This window comes from Melospiza melodia, chromosome 5 (assembly GCF_035770615.1).
Source record: "Melospiza melodia melodia isolate bMelMel2 chromosome 5, bMelMel2.pri, whole genome shotgun sequence".
NCBI classification, from domain to species: domain Eukaryota; kingdom Metazoa; phylum Chordata; class Aves; order Passeriformes; family Passerellidae; genus Melospiza; species Melospiza melodia.
The window spans coordinates 14732563-14743961 of record NC_086198.1 but is presented as its reverse complement, the minus strand read 5'-3'; positions in this window follow the sequence as shown (position 1 = coordinate 14743961).

Here is an 11399-nt window from a genome sequence, read left to right as displayed (position 1 = left end):
TCTCTCCTGCCCTGCACAAGGAGATATACTTGTATATGTCTTTCTGGGGCAGAGGCTGGTTCTGCTTTAATGTGCCTAACATAATAAGGCCCCACCTTGAGGGGCCCTAGGCACTGTCCTAATAAATAAGCTGAATTAATTGCACGTTTGTCTCCTTTAACCATGTGGGAGGAATAATGTTAGTGGACCTTTATCTTCTGTTGTCAGTTTTCCAAAGTTTGCTTTGGATGTTCATGACAATTCAGGCATGTGCCATAGAACTTGCCCATGCAATCTATCTTGGTGAGGAGCTTCATTCCTGTGGCTTTTCTGGGACTTGACACCAATTTTTAAAGTAAAATTCCACACTGGTAACTCACGTTCTTGTGACAGCTCTCTGCCTTGTGACAGCTCTCTGCCCCTCTGACCAATTTCACACTGGTTTGATAATGGCAGTCAGGAACGGACAAACAGTAAACACACAAATTATCTAAATTGTGGAACAGCAAATAAATAAATACTTGTAAAGGTTTTGCTTCATCTTCACTTTGCCTTTATGTAATTTATCACCTTTCAACATATTGCCTGCACTTTTTAATTACTGCAACCCTTCCATCATTTTTGTAATTTAGAAAAACCCAATTATATGACAGTCTTGATTGCCTAATAGTTGTAGTAAAATGTACACATGTGTAAGTAAGGATAATTGTTCTTTCTTGTTTGTTTTTGTACTATTCGCCTTTCAGATATCTAGGTTATATAATTGTTCCCTTTGGCTTGAGATCAAGTTTTCAGATCAACGATGGCTCTGTGTTAGTGCACTGGGGAGTTGACATATGGCTAATCCACCTGACAGGCTCTGGCTCCTCATTCCTTAAAAGCATGTGGATGGAGGATTTTGATGTTAGAATGGCACTGTCAGTCATGTATTAAGTGAAATCAAGGTCCCAATCTCCATCTCTAAACCAGCACTAGGAATAACAAGTTCAGTGCTGGAATGCAGTGCTACTACTCTTGCACATGGGTTTGCGGATATGTAGGGTATCTCAGCTTCCTCTGCATGGTGGGGGTATTATTACATGCTTAGCAACTCTGAGAGTCCGACAAGTACAAACCCAAACCCATCTTTGTTTTCCCTAAAGTAATCATAATTAAAAAACACCTTTTTGAGCCCTTCTCTTATGGATGTAGGACATAGGATATTTTGTCCTACCTCCAGAGACATCCTACCAATGAGGTTTCCATGACTCAATTTATGACCTGCTCTTGCTTAATGTGTATTGAGAGAGTATCCAGCAGATCTTCCATCAGACTGCAACACTGAAGTAGTAACCGAATAAACAAGAGATGACAAGGTGGGCAACACTTTTTAAGGGGTGTAAAACTGAGACAAAAAATTAGCTGAAATCTACACTTTTCCCAAATGTATCTCAAGACAACATTTAACTGTAAGGATGTGACTAGGTTGTGCCCTCAAGTATTTGCAGGAATGCAGGTTCAGGTCCACCCACACAGCCCACCAAGCTAGGTTTCATGTGGGTACAAGGTATGTGTGCCCATTAACAGCAATTTGCAAGGGAGAGACCTGATAAACAGCTCCTTTGCCAGTTGTTGTTGGGTCATTGACACCGTAAGCCAATAGAAAAATAGCTTTTCAAAAAATGTCCCTTAGATACCACGCAGGTGTCGTCCCTTCAGATGGATGAGGGCAGGCTGCTCCGGAGCAGGTAATTGCGTTTCCCTCTTCAGAAGGAAGATACTTGTAGAGTTCAAAAGGCAAGTATTAAACAGAAATGCTAAGAAAAAAGTGTTATTTTCAGGATTTAGAGAGAGGATTCTAAAAAGCCAAAGGCTTTGTGAAGGCCTGAGGAAAACGATGCAATCAGATTATCAGATCACTTTGCAAGTAACCAAAAAATCCCTGTAATAAAAATTACAGGATGTAGAAAGCACAGCAACTGTGAAACGCTGAGATGCTGTCTTTCCTGAGAATAATGATCAGTTCATTGCTATCAAAACAAGACATAAATAAAACTATGCCAAAGTGATATTGTAGCATAAGATGATGGAAGTATAGAGAGATAGAGAGAAATAAGGGGAGGAAGGAATGGTTTGGCTTACAAGGTGCTGCGGGTGGGGAAGCGACACGGGGACTTAGTATACTCCAGGAAGAGATGGAGCAAGGGCTGTGCTTTTTGGGTGGAGATGACTGAGAAGAGGAGACAATTCAGACCAAGTTTGAAGTCTGCAGGTTAGTCATTATTAGAATTTATAGCTTAGTTCTTTCAGGTGTTGAGAGTCAAGAGGGTGACACATTACATTAAACACTGAGGTAGTTCACCTACTGTAAGCAGCAGCTCTGTAATACAAAAAAACCGACACATGCTTTTATTTAACTCATTATATCACTTAAGTGGTTTAAAGAGGCAATGCATCCAAGGACATCTGAAGATATTATTACATCTTTTTGTTGCACTCTCTTCAGCGTGGTCCTACCACTAAGCTTTGGCAGCCATTCTTAGGAAAAAAAAAATCTAATTTTTAAAAATTATAGATCAAATTTGCAGGCCTAGCTCTCACAGTTGGAGGCAGAGGAGGGGCTGCCTTAGACATTTCTGGTCAGATTTGGGTTGACTAAAAGAAAAACATTTTTCCCCAATGAATTTTTGTTCAGAATGAACAGATGAAATTTCCCCCAATGGATTTCTGACAGAGGGGAAAGCTGAGAAATCCCGTTTTGGCTGCTTTACGCTCAGCAACATGTAAACTCTGCAGCTTGCGCCCTGCCCTGGCCAGCCCCGATGGGCGCCTGCAGCCTCGGCAACGAGAAAGGCGACGAAAAGGCAGCAGAGGCGGCCGCCCCGCTAGCAGATGGCGGTGACGGAGCTCTTTAGGGAACACTTGGGAGTTTTTTCCCTCCTGCTCATTAAGGAGAGAGGAGAGCCTGGCCAAGAGTTAATTAGCGGAGGGGGTGTGGCAGTCGAGCTCCGTTCCAGCTGGCCCTGGGCGGCTCTGGGGATTTGCTCCTGGGGTATAAACACCCCCAAAGGGATGTTGCCGGATCTGTGGGGAGGTGCTCCTAGGGAAATGTTGTTTTATGGGGGCAGCAGGCTGGCGGCCCCGAGCCCGCCCCTCACGGCCCGGCCGCCCCGCCCCGGCCGCCGCTGGGTGGCGCCAGAGGCCTCGCGGCGGGAGCGCGGCCCAGGGCCGTTCCCTGCTGGCCGGCGGCCGTGCCCTGTGAATTCCCGCAAATCCCCGAATTTTACATGGCAGGAAGGGAGTGCGAGGCACACGTAGGGCATGGCACAGGCAGTGTAGCAGAGTAAGAGATGAGGCTGGGGTTGAGAGACGTTTAAAGTCTGTGTTAGGGCCATTCATCGCGTGGGTGATGAGCCTTTCCCTCTGGGTTTGGGTATCGGCTTGGAAAGGAAATTTTGGCTTTCGTGACGTGCATTAAAAAATGGTCATGCCTGCTCACCAAGCTGCTTAAAGGTACGTGGAGTGAGGAAAGTAAAGAAACCTGAGACTTGCTGGTGGGAGAGGATAAATCTTAGCGGCCTCTTGGTGAGTGATACCAGAGCTGGATCTCAGCACTGGGAGTGAGACCAAGACTGCAACTTCTGAAGTAAACTAGAGGTGAGCACCACAGGCTGAGAACTGGTGCTTTTGGCAGAATTTTGATTTTTTTTCCCCCCTTAGTCTGAAGAGTCAGACTCAAGCTTCTACTCTCCATTAAGAGATCCAGTCTTGATTTGGCAGCACCAAGCAAAGATGAAAAAACTCCCTGGGTACATTGCTTCTTTGGTTAATCACCTTGTAGATTACGCCTTTGTCTGATTTCACAAATTAGTTTTCTTGGCTTGAACTACAGAATTTTTCTGGTTGTGTGTGTCTTTCTTTACTGTGTTAAAGATCTCTCTAATTTAATTTTCTCCTTTTGAAGGATTTATATACTGTAACTGATTAATCTCTTTAGTCTTCCTTTTGATAGCCCAAACAGCTGGAGCCGAATAGGCCTCTCCTGCAAAGTATTTTCTTGAGCTCTCATTTTTTCTTTGTGGTGCTTTATAACTCCTCCCAAATTCTTAATCAAAGATCTGAGAAACAAGCTCTTCTTCCACAGCTGCCTTCCCCTGCAGCACAGTGCAAAAAGAAAGACTGTGCTGCACACTCATTTTGCTTATTCAGCTATGTCTGTAGTGTCCTAATTTTGTCTTTAAAATTCTTTTCAAGTTCTGTGCTTTCTAGAATACACCATTGTCCTGCAAGGCTTATGCATGCTATTCTAACATTTATTGTATTGCATTTGCTTGTGTGCTATGTATTACTGAACTGAACTTACTTATTATCAAGTTATTTTACTCTTTGTCAGTCTCAGGATGTTAAACATACACGTGTATGCTAGGTATGGTTTTATTTCATAGAACAGGGAGGAAAATACATTGTTTTACGGGCTGTGTACCCAGAATGAAACCATGCAGAACCCCCACTAGAAACTGGCTCAGCTGAAAATGTTTCCCCAGCATCTTTGTGAGCCTGCCAAGTTAACCATTTCTGAGTGCATGTGTTGTGCTTGCATTGTTGCAGGGTGAGTGCTGCCTTTTACAGTGCAGTGCCCTGCAGCTCTGTGTCGAGTGTTCTGTGGAAGTGGTTGCACTTCCCTGATAACCATTGGCAATCAATCCCATGGTCTCAGAGCGCGCAATCAAGTTTGTGAGCTGGTCTCTATTTCCTCTATAATCGGACAGGTCAGCCCTACTTATGTTCTCATCCTTTCTTTCTTTATTGATTGCCTTGCATGGGTTTTGCCATTATCTTGCCATGCACTGAGGGTTATAATTACTGATGTCAACCCAATCTCCTCTTCAGTGAGTATCAGTACAATGCTTCTGTCTCCTGGCGTGTTTCCAGTTGTTTGAAGGGGAATCTCTTCTCAATGTAATCAGAAGAGGTATGAAATTAGATACTGCTGCAGCCCCTAAGTCTCATGAGCAGCTTGATGCCAAAGGCCTGGATAAATGAAAAGTAATCATGACACTGATACTGCTCTGATTTGTTGATCCACAAGAACATCTTGTGCCTTCAAACCTCTATTTGACCTTCATGTTCCTGTAAATTTTATACTCTTTGAAACTGTAGTCTGGAAGGGTAAATACTGTACTTTTTCTATGGCAATGTGTTTTGCATAATCCCTAGCAGGTATTGAAACTCCATTTTCATTCTTATGGGTGTATTTTATCTTCTTCATGTGGACAGTAAAGAGTAACTGAGGGACTGTCTGTATCATTTTACCAGACTCTAATCTTTAACTGGGTTGCAACCAATTAATCTGACTAGGAACAGACACAGTTATCAGAGCAAACAGCCATCTGTTCATATCCTCCCTTTTAGCCACTGCACAAAGTACTCTGAAAGATGTAGGGCAGGAAAGAGAATGGGCAGATAAACTGGTCTCCAGAATGATCCTCCAAAGAATCTTATCTTTCTTTCCAGGAGAAAGGGATATGAAATGAATCCTCAAATCACATTTGTAAAGAGGAGTTTCATAATTAATTTCCTTCTGCTTTGCCTGAATCTCTGCAATTGGAGCTGTACCTTTTGCTCACTGGGAAATTTCTGTTTCAGTGGTGAGCACTGTTTGCCATTACCAAACCCTACAGATAGATGCAGGCAGCCATCTTAGATTTCACAGTATGGCTTAGCCCTATCCATTAATATCTGTAAAAATATTTGGAGAGTTTTGGAAGGTCAAAGATTCACACATGCAAAGTAGAGTGTTAATTAGAGAGCGGGGTTTGGGGTTGTTTGGTTTTTAATTAGGTTTTTTTTTAAATCTAAATTATAAAAAATCTTTTATTTAAATTTTATTTTTTTAAATTTTGGAATTATAGTGCTAAATTTAGGAGGTTACATTGGTGCTTAGTCCCCTGAGGTGTGCACCAGGATGGTTTGCAGTAGTGACTGTAGTTGTGGGTGTACCTAGAATTTTGGAACAGGAGCCAAAACCTTACTGACTGTAGACAGCATTTCATTATTGATTGAAATGGAAGGTCACTTAGCCATTGGTCTTCATAATGTGGTTGTTGAACAAGAGGAGGGGGGTGTGATTTCAGTCACATTGGTAATTTTTGGCTTTTTCATGTAATTCTGTGATACAATGTGTGACTTCTGTGCTCATGAAAAAGAGAAGTGTTTTGTGTGACAGGTGCTTTATGAACTTAAAAGGATGAGCTTGTTCTGCATCCTCCCCTGATTTTCCTGTTATTCCAGTCCTAGCTGTAAGTCCTTCCCTGAAGCTCAGCAGCATGCTGGATGCAGGGCTGTGTGGTGATGTCAGTCAATTGCGTGTGCGTCAGAGCTCTGAAATGCAATATGATGAGCTATTAAGTGAAGCTCCTGGCTAAATCTGTAGCTGCTCCTGATCTGTGGAACTGCAGCTGCTTCCTCTGGTGGTGATGTCCCTTTGGTCCTGCACCCATACCCCAGGCCCACTGCTGTCACTGCTCTGCATGGGGTGCCTGTGGTGATGGCTCTGCTCTGTCACAGGGTAACACAGCTGCTGTGCCCAGCTGTGCACAATGAGGGGATAATGGACAACACTGAAATGCTGCCACGAGGAAAGTTCCATTATGACATGGGAAAAAAAGTAATTCCCATGGGGGAGGCAGAGCCAGAGATGTGATCGCTCAATCCCCATTGACCCTCAAGTGGACAAGGCCCAGAATCTCAATATCTACCATGGACTTGGCTCTATGTGAAAAACATTTTGTCTAGGTAACCTCTGCATACTATTTTCAGCCACAATTTTATCTTTTTGGGTCATTCTTCTGCAGTCATTAGTATCTGTTCCTCATGCCAAAGTTCATTCTGGCTCTCTGGATGATAGAAGTAATTTTTTCACCACAAGATGATTAAGTGTCCTTACATTTCTCTCTGAAAATTGCCCTTTTATTCAGGCTTCTTATCTTGGTGGCTACACCTGGGAAGTTGCACAGATTCCCAGAGTAGCTGGATTCTTGTCTACTTTCCCAGGTATGGGTTAAAGCCTTAGGCTGGAATACAAACTCTAGAGCATAAGGAATTAACGATGGTCATTAAAAGAGGTGATTTTGAACTAACGGATATGTTCTTCACTAATGTCAATCTCCCATTTACTTCAAATTACAGTAGTTAAGATCCAAACAATAAATATCACTTTAAGGTACTGAAGCAATAGCTGCATTTCTGGCTTCCTTGCTGGGAGTTAGTGGCTTAGGTAATTGGGTTCATTGCTATTTGGAGCATAATCAGCAAGCATTAATTCTCCATACAGCCAGCATATAAAATTTGCAAGAGCTGCATACCGTGCGTGCTCAATCAGTGTAAATCATTTAGCAGCCCGCATAATGGATGTCTGGCTTTTGGACTAAAAAATCCACTTGGTAATACAGGCAAATGAGTCATGAACAAGTCTTCCAGTTATATATAAAATTATTATATCCACAAGAGACACTGAAAGCTGAAGAGATTTCAGCTTTTCAGACAGAAAAAGGGAAGATGAAATGCTGTTACAGTATTTTCATTTATTCTGAGTATTTTTATTCAGTGTGGCATTTTGTTCACTTAGTGATTATTACTGACATAGCCCAGCTGGAATTTCTTGAGGGACTGGAAAATATTCTTCTGTTCAGTGAGGGTTCATGGTAAGCAGAACAGATGTAAGCAGATCTGTCTTGAAAGTAAGTTTGCAGCAGTGTTCAATAGCTGCAGACTCTTCCCTGCCTGAATCAGAAGCTGGTGAATCTCCTCTGTGCTTGAGGAGCTGTGTGCAGTTGCTGTGGGAGCCAGAGCCTCGCTAATAATTCAGCAGAGATTTCCTGAGATTAAACTATCAGAGTATGGCCCTCATTTAGGCCACTGACATCAGAGCAGGAGTGTGTTGGCTGAGTATCAGCTGCTGCAGGGGAGGCAGATGATGAGCTGCCTCCTTGCCCATGGATGTCATACCCCTAAACCTTTTCAGCTCTGCCAGTCAGCAAATGCTGTGAGCATAGATTTGAGCTCACTTTCTCTCCTTCCTTGTGTAATAGGAGAGGAAACATTGTCCCCTTCCATTGTACACCCTTCCTCTTGCTTTCAAAGTCACAACATTAAGGAATCAGCAGAAAAATCAAATATCTTACAACTTCTTATTTGAAATGAGGGCTGTTTAGCTCCTCTTCAGATAAAATCTATCCTCTATCCTCACTATATTTTTTTTCCTGAATTTTGTCAACGCTCAGAGAATTTTCTTCTCTTGACATTTTCCTGTTCTCTCTCCCATGCTTGTTTGTGCACCCATAACACAGATGAAATAGGCACATCTTTGTAAGTGTGACCTTTAGCTGGTTTGTTGCAGAGAATAAAATGCCAGGGGTCAAACTCACTGATTCTTTGGGTTTGCCTGGGTTGCCTTGTTGAGCAGAATTTGGCCCTGTAAGTCCTAAAGAAAAAGAGGTTAATTTTTGGTTGACATTTCAGTTGCAGATGTGAGAGGACTGTGTTTAGTTGGTTGATTGGTTAAGGTTTTGGTTTTTTTTTTTTTAGTTTTGGGGAGTTTAAAGCAGAAAGGACTGATTGGGTTCTTGAATTATCCTTGAAGATCCTGGGAAACTCTATCAGTTACATTAAAATAAGGGAAGAGGCTCTCTTGGGTTTTAAAATATATGTATTGATACTCTGCCCTTGTTTCCAGTCCATAGTCTCCAAGTGCTCCATTATGCTAGAGAGCTAGCACTACCTGCTGCATCAGGAAAGGAATCCTGCTCCCAGAGAAAAATGCAGCTATGGAAATCTGTCTTTTTAATGTTGCCACAAAAGGATAAAGCACTTTACAAAGATCTGGTCTCCCCAGACTCACAGTTCTAGCTCCAAGTAAGATAAGGCCTAATAATTGCTCAGAGATGTAAAAAGAGGAGGAGGAATAAGAGAATGTGGATTAGAGATCAAAGCTGTAGCATTTTGTAATTGGTAATGTGAGAACCTCCTCTGGGTCATGGATCTTTTTTGTTTGATTTGTCTTTTCTTCCTGACTAGCAGATAGGGTTCTCTGTGCATAATTCTGTTTCTCTCCCTCCTTCCCCCACCTCTTTTCTTATGCCTGGAAACCCCTGCTGCAGGTCAGGGTGATGTGAGCTAGCTGCTTACCTGCTGTACAGAATAAGGATAAAAAAGGTTCTGCCTAAAAGGGTGATGAGTGATTTGTGTGAATCTCACTAAACCCTGCCTCCAGTTGTTCTTCAGTGCTAATAATTTCTCATTTACATGGACAGTCTTAAGGTGACAATCAGACTCAAAGCTGCCCTTTGGAAAAAAAAGTAAGGTTTGTCCCTAGGGCATGATGTATACACAGCTGCTTCAAAAAGCCATCCTGGGATGGCTGGTTGTGGAATCAGTTCAAACTGAGGTGGCATCAGTGTCTCTGCCCTGTCTTGCATTGTGCTACAGCTTCAGAGCACTGAGCAATGACAAATGTGAAAGACTTCAGGGAGCTAGTGAAATTCAGCAAAGTGCATCAAAAAAGGAGGTAAAAAAGTCTCTGGTAAGGCAATTAATAAGATTAACAATTAGCCATGTTTCTTTCATTCTCTTTCTAGATGGGGAACAAAGAGATGACATGACTTTTATTCCAGAAAAAGTCACTCTCCAGTGAGAGAAAGAAAGTCTTCCCAAACTTTGCTGGTGACAGAAGGCAAGGCAGGGTAATTGATGAGCCATCATGCAGATGTTTTCAGAACTGTTAAGATTTCTGTGTGAAGACTGTTCAACCCTGAAGATGCAGTGTTTTCTGTAAAGAAGAAACTGACAGGCCTGTGAGAGACAACCTTTTCAGTTTCTCTTCCTGCCAGTGTAATCCTTCAGACGTGAGAGTGAACTGCAAATTACCCACCTGCAGTTCTTGGGTGGTACAGTACTCACTGCAGTGGACTAGGCTTTTTCTTCTGTGTGATTTTTTGGATAGAAATAACATGTCCAAGTCTGTGACTGGACTGATACAGAAAGATCAAGTTACCATGTACACATATACAGTGTCCTGGAATAGAATACAATATATATTCTATATTTTATAAACATAGAATATATATAATATAATATACAGAGTCCTGGAATAGAACATTTAAATATTTTGGTGTTGAGATATTACAGTGTTTATGTTGGTTAATTTAATGTTTTGTGTCTATGTGTTTGAGATTGGTGGCACTGCCAGGGACTCTGGTACTGACCTAGAATAGCCAGCATGAGCTGTCAAATATCAGGCACTACTGCCAAGGGATATTTATGACTTTCCTCCTCTGAAGGCATTAAAGGCCTTGAGGGAACAATTTGTGTGGAGGCTGCAAGTAAAAGGTAGTACAATAAAAGGCTATTTTACTTTCTATCAGCATGGGGGGGAAAGGGAAGAAGAGTGTGGTATTTTTAGTATATTGGACAGAGACACAGTTGATACAGTCTCAGTGTTTTAAATTAATGTGGTGCTGAATATGTACCAGCTAAGTAAGGAAAAAGATATTATCTGTACTGGAGAAGAAAAGTAAGCAAGTCCTTATTTAAAATTTAATCAAATTTAGACTTCAGTCAATTTCTACAAAATAGTTACATACCTACTAAATCACTTCAATTCTTGACAGATAATGTTGTATTAAAGAAAATATAGTGGGATTGTAATTGGGTTTGGGGGCACTATACTTTGTGGGAAACCAGATTATTAGGATAATTTTTCAACTTGACTTAACCTGTTACCATGTGAGGTTCCTGTCTTTAGACTGTGACAGGCCAGACCGTCTCACTGACTTGAAATCTTTGTTCCACCTGAAATGTGCCCTGCTCTTGTACCTCCCTTTGCTAAGATAACCCATGGCTATTTATTTGCAGTCCTTTCCCTTCCTTAGACAAAATCAGGCTTGTGAAGTGGAGGGAAAGCTTCCTGATGTTATGCCATTGTCCCAGTTTTTAATGACACACAGCCATCCTGAGACAATTTGTTATTTCTGTACTGCTTTTTAAGGTCACTACTTAACCAAGGTAAGCAATTACATTAATTGAGTAGATGTTCTGACACCCAGATCAGCTTCCAGGATTCATAAACTACCAGAGGATGGGTCCAAATATGTCTCAAAAAGTAATTGAGATTAATTGTGAAGATGAAGCACAATATGATATTGCACCATACAAGCCAAAGCACAGCAAGGTGCAGAGTTAGGCAGGGCTCTTACATCAGCAGTGAAACTGCCCACAGTGCAAGTGAGAGCACTTGCTGAGAAAGCACCATCTCGTATAGTGTCACACTGGCTGCACACCTTGTGCAGCCGATGGCCTGAGGCCAGCTGCTCTACCTACTTTCAAGCCAACTTTGTTCATATTATCCAGGAAATGGACTGCTGAATGGAGGGGGTTTTGCTCTG